The following is a 12529-nucleotide window of genomic DNA, read 5'->3' on the forward strand; positions in this document are numbered from 1 at the left end:
AAGTCAGTCTTTCATGCCTGGTGCTCTGTAATGAACCGGGAAATGAGTTACTTTTCTCAGTTTGGCTTCAGCAGTACTAGTTAATGTGCTTTCTTGGATTCAAAACTAATTCTCTTCATAAGCCAAAACCGTAAATATGGTTGTTGTGTGAGCAACAGGAAAAAACTGTATAAATGCGTGAAACAAAATACAGGCATTCTTATCTGAATCTTTAATAATTTTTTTTGATGGAAAAGGCTAATTTCCAGTGTGTTGTTGGGAAAAAGCACAAACTATGTTTTTAGCTCAAATATTGTCCTTGGCTGTTGTGTGTATAGGAAAGCAGTCTCTCTGTTTCAATGTTTACATGTTACTACTTTTTAAATTTCAATATTTTTATAACTGATCTTAAGATTAAGTATTTTGAATAATGAATCATTTGTCTTCTGAATTGCAATAGTTATAATTACAAGTGCAATATCTCTTTGAATGACTGTCTGGACAAATACAATTGCAAATAAGAGAAGAGAAAGAGACTTTCAATTTCTCAGTAAACGAATTGTCTTATGAAATCACATCTGATACGTAATCAGTTTCTCTGTGCTTTTTTGCCAAGTATGGAAGTTTAAGTTCAGCAAAGGGAATCCTGAAAGATAACATATTTTAAATAAATTTAATTACATTTAAATAAATTTAGGCTGCAGTAAGTTTATATTTTGTAATGCTAAGTAAAAATACTGAAAAGTCAAACATTGTGAACTGTAAATGCACTGAATACACTCTGGGTAAAAAGTAGCATCTTTATATTATAATGCTATTTAGAAAGTTTAAAACCAAGGATATTTAGCTATGAACCATGTAGCAGATGTTTTAAAATTTTTATTTTATTATATCTTGGCTAGAGATTTTAATTCAAAATGATACTGGCTCTCTTGTTTTGGATTCTTCTTTATCTCCTTTCCACATTGCCACACAGGGTTCATAGTCTTTTATGAGATTCTGAGTTAACTATATACAACCATGTGACTTTTGTAAAGTAACTGACTCCTCTATACTGACCTGCCTATATAGAGTTTTTGCATGGACAGTTTTTACGAGAATTAGAGTTTTGCAAAGTTTTGTCTAAATTAAAGCATTTCTTTAGAAACTTCAAAAATACCTAACAAGTCACCCCTGCCCCCACTTATGTGGATTGGTCTGTGAGGGCATGGCCCTGCAGGAGAACATCAAGTGAATAACCCCTGCCTCCTGTTTCTGTAAATCAGCCTGTGAAACCATGACCTAGTAGGAAGATATCAAATGAGTGACTTATCCTCACCTGCTTCTATAAATCAGCCTGCAATCTTGCAGCTGCATTCTGCCTCAGTAACCCACCTGCTTGCAAAATTTCGCCTAGCAACATGTTAGCCAATGAGTGAAAGTTATGCTATTCCCACCTGAAATCCTATAAAAACCTATGAAAACTGAAAAATAGGGCTCAGAATTTGGAGACTGAATCTCCTCTGGGCCCATGCATAATAAATCTGTTTCTCCCCCTCTCTAGTGACAGTTTTGGGTCTTTCTGTGTTTAGATCTCCTGGCTGCAACATTTGTTTCCCTGGCTGGGAAACCCAACTGTACTGGCCCTTTGAGCCTCTGGTTTGGGACTGGAGGGCATGGCCAGAGGAGATCTCCACACAAACAAGGTGGCCCCACCTGTCCCCTTGACAGGGCCTTCTTCGGGGAAAGGATCCCTGTGGGCTGTGTCCTCCACCATGGCCTTACTCGGTGGAGAGGTGGATTGAACAAGATCAGGAGACATTGGAAAGTTAAAGCCCCAGGGTTCTGAGTCCCAGTCAGGCCTGTCTCCAAACAGAAGGGAAGACTGATCACCTCCCAAAATCTTGAGATTCAAGATTCCAGGATAGGGCAGTTCCTTGGGTAGGACTGTGTAACCTCTGAGTGATTAAGTGAATGAATGGGAAATGCAGAGATTTGCCTCTGCTGATCCCAATTTGTGGCACCATGGCCTGTGCTACAGAGTCTGAGTGAGTCCCAACCTGCACTCCATGGCTACATCATATTGCATAATGACTAATCCAGACTCTACACAGAAGCCTTGTTAGGCCTCAAAGCAAGGCCTTTATGGATAACCAGAGATGGCATGAAGAATACCAACAAGAGAGTTAGGCAAACTCACATTTATTACGTCTGCAGAGGTAAGGAGCCAAGGCCTGTCCAAAGTGACTCAGACCTGACTCCACCTGCTGCAGTTTCACTCTTGTTTAAATACCCAAATTACTACTTAGCATTTGCTTTGATTATGCATTAGTTTTTATGCATATGGATGAACACACATAGCTGGTTATATAATTGTATGATTAGTATGTTCAGAACATCACACTTGCACATACATTGCATGATCAAGAAAGGGGTGGATAACTCCACCCCTGGGTGGGAACTTTACTATGTTAATTAAGCAAGTTGAAGTGAGGACAGCAAGGGGCTACTTCTGTGCAGGTCTGGCCAACTGGTTAAAGTTGGTTTTCATACTTCATTGCTTCAACAAGATATTCTTGACCACCAAAAGAGGAATTTGGCCCAAAGAGAGGTTTGCATTTCATTACCTTCTGAATTACATACAATTCTTTTCTTGGTATCCTAGCAACAGGGAGAAAAACAAGTTACTTTCAGGTATTCGATCATCCTACGTTCATCAGCCTTAGCTAAGATGAGCTTAAGATCTCAGGAGAGACATGGACAGGTGGGCATCTGAGTGGCCTCATGAGAGGCCCTCCCTCCTTTCTTTGTCCTGTGACACCAGTTCAGGGATGGGATCATCACAGTCCAAACTCACAGTCTTAGAATATATGTTAAAAAACTTCAAAAAAGGCTTTTACGCAGATTATAGTGTCCATAAGTCACCCAGAATTCTCTGGACTCTGTGCAAAGTAGAGTGGCCTAAGTTTAGTGTTAATTAGCCCTCAGAGAAAACCCTAGAGGTGGCCAAAGTTCATGCAGTCTGGCAGGCAGTCACTGAAGCCCCTGGCCACCCTGATCAGTTTCCCTACATCAATTCCTGGTTAAAAATTGCCCAAACCCTGCCCCCTTAGGTTTGATTCTGTGTTGAAATGAAGGGTCAGAGCAGGGTTCTAGTAGATCAAATGGCCAGACCTTCAAAGCCTATTATTCTACAAGGACCTCTGGAGCAAGACACTTTACCCCTCTCATATGTTCCAGCCTTTCTGGGGCATCTCCCTGCCCTGAAGCCTCCACAAGCAGATCTCCCAAAGACTCTTCCACCTTCAGTTTCCCTGGGCCCATCAGCCTCCCCCAAGGGGGATCCTGAGATCCCTTCGGCAAGAAAACTTTGGTCCACACAGCCTGGACTTCAGATGCCCCTCTGAGAAACACAGAGTCAGGCCCAGACTGGTGCAGACAGGACTGTCCAATCTGGGAGGCCTGTGGGAAACAAAGGCACGGTGGTGCTGTTTCCATGGTTACACTGTAAACACAGGAATGCAGAAAGCAAACAGGACCAAAGCTGTCTAGGGCTGGGAGAAATATGAGAAAACACACTTTGTAGTCTGAGAGAGCACTAAGACCTTGTACTCTGAGATGATTTTAGTCCTGCAGCTTGTGAGAATTTTTAGTGTGCAGCTGCATGCTATCGCTTGTGCTTACAGTAGCTTGAGTATATGTAACAGTACTTGGAAATAATAAAGTTGTCTGATGAGCTTGAGGATTCAATGATCTCAGAAACCCTGATCTCAATCTCTCTTAGTCTTTCATTCCTGACACCCTTTGGGTCGACATTTCTGACAAGTGGCACCCAATGTGGGGCCCAAAGAAGTGAGTGAGTTTTCCATAATCATATCGGGAACCCACAGAAAAGACCTCATAGAGGGTCAAGTGAGATATCCAAAGCAGAACGACTCAAGTCTTCAAGATTAAGAAAGTAAATAACATTTCCATGATGTCATCAGGGTATGGGTAATCAATATTGAATTGAATATTCTCAAGTGTTAAAAACTTTCTTAAATACTACAGTGGTGCCAGTTAGAACAGCTGATTTGTTAGAACTCTTTGCTTTAGTTCAAAAACATTGTTATTGGTTTCAACCACAAGGTAAAATCCTTTTAAATTTGAAACAGTGGAAACAAGTAATGAAGGCTTTATGAAGAGCATATCAAAAAGGAGAATCTATTCCACTCTCAGTTTGGGCTTTAGGCCAGCAAATAGCAACTGCTGTAGATCCTTTACAGTCTGTGAAGGAGAGAAAGATAAAATTACTATATTTTCTAAGCCCATAAGTAAATTTGAAATAAAAAAAAGTAAATTGGAACAAGAATAGGAGTTTGATGTGAATGGGGAACCGGTAGGTTTTCCCCCTCATCCTGATATAAACCCTTTCATCAACAAAAGCTCAGTGAAGTGTCATAATGAAATATCTTCTATGTATCCAGTACAACCCTCTGCATCTAATGAATTGCATTCTGTTACTAAGCCTAAGTTAGAAATGTTTTCAGATGTTGCCGATGCTTTGCCTTATGTTAATAAGATTGTTATTCCTAATCCAACTCCACAAACACCCTTGATGTGATATTTATTGCAGGGATCTATACAGGGGTCCCCAAAGCTATGCAATTATTATCTGCTTTCCTGGTAGCATTACATGCAGTACCACCATATATAAATAATCTGCAAGGGGGTGTTGAGTTTCATCATGAACCAATACCCTTTAAACTATTGAAAGATTTAAAACAGTCAAAAATACTAAGTAAAGTCCTTGTTAATGAAATCAGGCTTGTAAGAAAACTCTCTGTTAAAGTGTTAACTAAGATTAGGAAACTATTCTGGCAGCTACTCTGTAAAACCCCTGTTGTCTACATGATAATGTAGCTGAGGGCTAATAGGGGTTAATAGAATTAAGCCAAGGGAAAAGGAAAAAACATTGCAACACTGGTGTTCTGTTTTGTTTCCATGCTAATTCTGATTGGGCCTATTTTACCAACATAATAAAATTAGTACAAAATTTTTTATCAAGGTGTTAAAAGGGATTTTTGGTTTTAAATCAATAGTTTACTCCTGAATTTCAAGCCTCAGTGTGGTCTTACAGAGTAGTAATTTAAAAATTTGTGTTAATTGTCTCTCTAAATAAAAGCTTAACTCCATTTATGCTGTGCAAATGATCTTAACTGGTTGCTGATAACTAATAAAAGTGTTTCCAAGCCCAAGCTTGCATGTTTCAGGCAACATGGATTCTAGAAAAAAACTTAAAAGCAGTAAAATCTAAGATGTGAAATGATGGAGAACTTAAAAACAGCTATACCAAAAAAGTAAGAAAGTAGAATTATGAATCAATTGTAAACTGTATGATTCTGTTGATGTGTTGTAATTGTTCTGTGTTTGTTTGGTTGTTCAATGTCCATGTATATTTTAATACCGCCAGATGGTGATATAAATTAATAAATAAAAATTTCTAAAAGAGCTCTGTTCAAATGGCCAAATATTAAATAAGAGCTTATATTAATACATAAGTTTAAATGTTAATAGGATCTCTACAATGATAAAAATTGTAAGTCTTGATTAACAAAATTACTATTATTCTTTTCATAAAAAATTGTTCTTGCCTAGATTGAAATGAATAGTTTATTTTTCTTCACAGGATAAAATGAAGGATGTAAAACTTAAATGAATTTTAAAGAAGGTTAAAAGTTTGTGAGAATGCTGACTAAAATTTAATAAGTTTTTTCCAAAAAGACGTGTTTTGTTCTAATATAAGATGACTGTTTTTCATAAAATCAGAATGCACATATGCAGGGCAGGACTTGAATACATGTGGCAAGTTGAAGAAGGTATTGTGGTAACTTTAAGTAAGGGAATGTGTTCTGTGAAGGTAAAATTTGTCTTAAAATAATGTAATTATAGTCTATATAGTTATAAATAATTATAAGAAGTTTATGGAAGCATTGTTTAAATTAAGGTATTTACATGGCTAGTTCTAAAAAGTCCTTATTAAACAAAACCTGAATTAGAGAGAATAGTAATAAAAGGTAATTCTATAACAGGAAAAGTTGTTGGCAGCCAGCCTCCCCTGCCAACTTGTTTCTAAAGACTGTTTCTAGTATTGCATGCTACTAGATATTTAAAATAAAGTAATTTTTGCATATAACCAAACTAAATCATTATTTTAAAATGTTTGTTTAGTGTTAATGGTAATTGTATGTGTTAAGAGTTTGGCAACTTATGTATATAGGATGTATAGAATGTGTTTTAATTATTAAAGAAACAGAAAATAATTTTGTCCTAAGATAAAGTTATTAAGAAAGAGTAAAATGTGGGACAAAATGTGAATGAATACAGAAAGTGCAGAAAGTTCATGGAAAAGGAATTTTATATGGTTAAAGTTGAGTAGGATTTGATGAGTCTGGCTATAAAGTTTTAAAAGCTTTAGTATCAATTAGTATACTAATACAAAGTTAAATTTTGTTATTTCTTAATGTTTCTCAAGTCATTCGTCTGTTTTAGTAAAAGTTTATAAAGAGTTTTTATCCTTAATAATCAGTATACAAAGAAAGTCTGTTTTATCAAAATAGCATCTTGTGCTTTAACCTTATCATTTCCTTGGTGTTCTAAGAAAAAGTCTTATCACTTTTAAAGGAACATAATGTTCAAACCTGCTTTCTCAAAAAGTATCTTTTTATTTCAAACTAGTTACAAAAGATTTGTTCTTTACCTCGAAAGAAAAATTAAAGTATGGAAATAGTTAAGTTCCTTTAATATGTTATAAGTCAAGAGGAAAGTATTTAAAAGTATGTAAAATTAAATGGAATTCTTTAACCCTCTGTTAATTAAAGTTGCATGAGTAAAAATTCATATGAATACTTAGAAAGTGTATAAAATTCCTGAAAATTTACCATTGTTTCAGCATAATATTAAACAAAAGTATACTAAATTATGGCAAAACAATTTATTATGACAGGCTGCCCTTTCTAATTTTATTGGGATACTTAATATACATTTACCATCAAATAAATTTCTAACATTTTTTCAAAACACAGCCTTTATTATCAATGTTATAGTACAAGACCAATCTATAAAAAATGCTAGTATATATTTTACAGATGGAAAAGGAAAAGGAAAAGCTGGATATTATGGACCCACTAAAAAATTATTGATATTACACAAACCTCAGGTCAAAAAGCAGAAGTGTCAGCCGTTATTCAATTACTTTCTGATGTATATGAACCCATTAATATAGTAGTTGATTCTGCTTATATTTGCTATACTGTTAGCCATATTGAAACTGCTTATCTTTCTCAAAGTATGGAGACTGATTTACTTTTGGCAGATTAACATACATCCATGTAACTGTAAATACTTGTAGTGGACTTACTTAGGCTTCTGCTATGACTGGAGGAACTGCAAACATGTTATTCACCTTTGTCTTGCTACTATGGCTATTATGGGTATGCCTAATAAAATTAAAACTGACAATAGCCTTATATATATTAGTAAATCATTTTCTAATTTCTATAAATCATGGAATATCCAACATAATACTGAAATCCCCTATAATCCCTGAGGGCTGGCTCCAAATCAGATCTGGCAGATGAATGTCACACATGTTTCAACTTTTGGTAAATTGCAATATGTTCATGTTTGTATTAACACTTATTCTCACTTTCTCTGGGCTACAGTGCATAGTGGGGAAAGATTTTGTCATGTTCATTCACATTTGTAGTCTGCCTTTGCAGTCATGGGATGCTCTGCACAAATCAAAACTGATAATGGTCTGGCTTATTCTGGCAAACAACTTGCAACATTTTGCTCTAAATATTCCATTGCTCATGTCACAGGAATTCCTTAAATTCCTACAGGTCAGGTTATAGTTGAATGGTCGCATCATAACCTTAAGTAAATGTTACTAAAACAAAAAGGGGGAGATGATTGCATTATAGTACTGGAGGACCAATTAGCAAAAGGTTTATTTATTTCTAAATTTTCTTAATGTATATGATTCAATAACACCTGCTGAACGGCATTATGCTTTGAATAAGAATAAAGAAAAGATATTGTGTGACTCAGCTGAATGTCAACCAATGTACTGGAAAGATGTACTAACTAACACTTGGCAAAGAGGGAAGGTTAAAGTATAGGGGAGAGGATATGCTCTTGTCATTACAGAAGATGGGGAACAAATTTGGCTGCCAGCTTGACAGATTAAACCACGGATAGAGGAGAAGAAAGAGAATTTTGATGATGATTCCTCTTCTCCTGATCACGTTGATGGTAACTCTGAGTCATGAAAATGAAAACCATACTTACTGGGCTTACATTCCTAACCCACTTCTAATATGAGCTTTAACCTGGAGGGATCCATCTTTCCCTATATTCTTGAATAAAACTTATATATTTCCTGGACCCATTGATAATAGGTTGCCATCAAAACCTCAAGAGGAAGGAAAGAAAGTATATAATTTAATGCTTCCTTTTGATTATAGACCATTGTGTATTGGAAAAAGTCCCCCTTGCATGCAGATAAAAAATAGAACTATGGTAATTATGAAAGCTAATGGTACCAAGTTATTAGTGACCTTGTTCCCTTCATATAATTCAGTTGTGAATAAAAGGCACGCTTCAATTGTGCACACTTACAATTGTCCACCAATTGTCCACAATTGTCAAAAATATCATATAGGAAGAGAATCTGTCATTTTTAATGATTCCTATGGAATAGTGTGGGAAAGTGCCCCTATGGGGACTCCCAAAGAATACAATGGCAGATTTATATGGTATGGTCTTAATAGTAGAGGTCAACAAGTCAGTAATATACAATATCCCTTTTCAGAATCTCTGTATGTGAATGAAGGAATGGTATACACCAAGAATTATAGTATATGGAGATATAGAGGGAAATGGATACCGACCCCATGGATAAATGATACTTATAATCTAAATATACATAAAAACTTATGGAAAGTATTTCTGGGAACTGCCCCTACTTATGAATAGATTGGTAACTACAGTCAAACTGGCCAATACTTACAATTAAATCAAGCCTGTCAATTAAGAGCATGTGTTAGAGATCCATGTGTGTATATCACTGGAAAAATAACTATAAAGGACAATATTTTGTTTTACAAAAATGGTGCCTTGTATACATGTCTGTCAGAAAGTGTATTGCAGAACAGAGACTCCAACACAATGGCCAGAAAACGACAAGGTATATGAATTCCCATCTGAATGAACTGAATTTGGCAGTCATCACCTGAAAGTCAGTTGCTGCTTCATGTGGCACAAGAGATCCTGAAGCAGACAAAAAGGTTTGTTGGATACTTAATAATTGGCATAAGAATGCTGGTGATTCATGGTATAGTCAAGAACATATTGATGAACAATTAAATAACAGAGTTAATGATTTAGAATCAGCAATTTTGCATCTTGGAGATCAAGTGTATAACTTAAATTTGCTTAGAGGATTGAAATGTGACTGGAATGAGAATAATTTTTGTATTACCCCGCTTGCTTACAATGCTTCAATGATTGAATAGGAAAAGATTAAAAATCATTTGCTAGGTCATAGACTAACATATCTTTAGAAATAGTAGAACTACAGAAAAAGATATTAGAAATGTATCATAATCAGATTTATGTAGCTGATGATAAGGATATCTTTGATGATCTGATTTCACATGTTAGTAAGTTTAATCCAGTGAATTGGTGGAAGTCCCAACATTTTTATCAGCACTAGGAATAGGACTCTGTGTGTGGGTCTTGTTGCTCATTGTTGTTGCCCGCCTAGGACAATGTGTTCAGAGAAGACTGCACAGTGTGGATGCTATAGGGCAAGCCAATAACTTGGTGCTTGCTAAAAACCTTGCAAAAAAGAATCCCATGGTCAGAGCACTTGGCTGGTAGTCAATGATGGGTGAGACTCTCAGAGGAGCACAACCTAAGGACAGGCACAGCCATCCTGACTAAAACAAAAAGGGGGAAATGTGGGAAACAAAGGAACGATGGTACTGTTTCCATGGTTATGCTGTTAACACAGGAATGCAGAAAGTAAACAGGAAAGAAGCTGTCTGGGGCTGGGAGAAATATGAGAAAACACACTTTGTAGTCTGAGAGGGCACTAAGACCTTGTAATCTGAGATAAGATTTTAGTCCAGCAGCTTGTGAGAATTTTTAGTGTGTTGTTGAATGCTATCACTTGTGCTCACAGTAGCTTGAATATATATAATGCTACTTGGAAATAATAAAGTTGTCTGATGAGCTTGAGGGTTCAATGCTCTCAGAACCCCTGATCCCAACCAATCTTTATCTTCATTCCTGATATCCTTTGGACCTACATTCTGACAAAGCCAATCCTGTTTTATCAACCTTTCACAACTACAGATCTCTTAAACTGGAAGCACCACACCCCTTCATATTCAGAAAAGCCTCAGGCTCTTATCATCCTCATGGAGTCCATTTTCCAAACCCACCACCCCACTTGGGATGATTGCCGCCAATTCCTCCTAACCCTGGTCAATACAGAGGAGAGATGCCGAATCCTCACAGAGGCCAGAAAGTGGTTGTGAGAACAGGCCCCTGCAGGTGTTGTGGAGCCAGAAGAATGGGCTCGAGAGGAGGCACCGGAAGCCCAGGGACTTTCACACAGATCGGGGTGGTGGCCCTTCATCAGTATCGAGAAGCCCTTCTCAGAGGGGTACGGGAAGGAACGAGGTGGCCCAGAAACACGTCCAAAATGGCCTCCTTCACTCAAAAGCCTGAAAAATCTCTAGGAAATTTTTATAAGCAACCCTGGAAAGCCTTCAAAATTTACACCCCCTTCAACCCAGAAGCCCCAGAATGCCAGAGAATGGTTAACGCAGTTTTCGTTGTCCAGGCGGCACTGAACATTAAACAAAAACTTACAAAACTTTTGAGGGGAAAACAAAAAGCAAATGAAACAGCAGGTCTTCCTGTTAGCAGCAGCCTTAAAAATCCAGACCCAACCAATCAAGAAAGGTCACCCCAAAAAGAGGGGACCACTTTACCCTGAAACTCCCAGCTGCTTCCAGTACTGCCTGGGGCCACCTGGTTTATGTGTCTAGATTCACAGGACTCAATTAACTTGGACTCAGCTCCCACAGAGCTTAAAAAACAAACAAAAAAAAACACCCCCACCTCTTTTCCTAAATCCTGCCACTTTCCTGCCAATGGAGAGAGGAGCTCCTGGGCACAACTGCACAAAAGTGACAAGAAGGTGTGTACCAGCCACCCCAGCCTCCAGGATGGGCCACTTCCTTGCCCAGATCAAACCCTGTCCACAAACGGCAGTGATTTTGTCAGAAATGAGAAAAGGCTTACTAAGTGTGTAGTCACTTCCGCTAAATAAGTAGTGAAGGTGGCTCCCCTACCTAGGGGGCGGCCTGCATAGCAAGCAGAATTGTGGGCATTTATTCAAACCCTACAACTGGCCACTGGGCAAACAGTAAACATTTACACTAACTCTAAGTATGCATTCCCTACTTATACATATCCATGGAGCAATTTATAAGGAGAGGAGTCTCTTAACTGCAGGAAAGAAAAAAAAAAAGAAGATCCTCGAACTGCTAAAGGCAGTCTGGAGGCCAGGAAGGGTCACCATCCTGTGCTACTGGGAGCATCAAAGGAAAACGGATGCAGTTGCTGAGGGAAATGCACTGGCCGATGAGGTGGCTTGACAGGCAACCAAGGGGGCTCTCAAGCTGCAGCCCCACTGTGCCATACCTGTCCCCTTTAAAACAATGCATTGAAAGACTGAACTGTACCTGGGGTAAGCAGGAGTAGGCAAGGAAAGGAAGGGACACCAGACCCCAGAGGGGGGCTGGCTACTCCCCGATGGCCAGATCTTCATCCCAGAGGGGGCCGCCTACACCCTTGTTCAACAATGCCTCCAGCTCACCCAGTTGAGAAAAAAAAATGGCTTTAAAGGCCCTGCTCAGAAAATATTGCTACATTGCCTGGATGACCTCGCTCTGCATGGCTGTTGGCAGCTGGTGCCAAACCTGCACTGAAAACAACCCCTCCCAAGTTCCCCAGGCCCTGGCCAGCACCCAACACACAGGAACTGCCCCTTTTAAAAGCTTAACAATTGACTTTACAAAAGTGAAACCGGGTCAAAGGTATGGGTGCTTATTAGTAATAATGTGCACCTCCTTGGGTTGGGTCAAGGCCTTTCCCACCCACACTGAAAAACAAGAAAAATAACTAAAGCTTTGCTCGGAGAAATAATTACCTGGCATGGGATGCCTTTATCCATAAGCAGCAACAATGGTCCAGCTTTTGTGTCAGCCGTTGTCCGAGAGCTAGCAAAATGTTAGGAATTAAGTAAAAACTCCACACAGCATATAGGCCCCAAAGCTCAGGGAGAGTAAAATGCATAAATCAAACCCTCAAAACCACTTTAGCCAAGGTCTGTGAAAAATAAAAAACTGGCCTCCCTGTGAGTAAACTACTCCCATTAGCCCTCCTTAAAGTCAAACTGCACCCCCTGGACCCTCAGGTTTCTCACCTTTTGAAGTTCTGTTTAAACAACCAC

Source organism: Dasypus novemcinctus, chromosome 9 (assembly GCF_030445035.2).
Source record: "Dasypus novemcinctus isolate mDasNov1 chromosome 9, mDasNov1.1.hap2, whole genome shotgun sequence".
In the NCBI taxonomy this organism is placed as follows: Eukaryota; Metazoa; Chordata; class Mammalia; order Cingulata; family Dasypodidae; genus Dasypus; species Dasypus novemcinctus.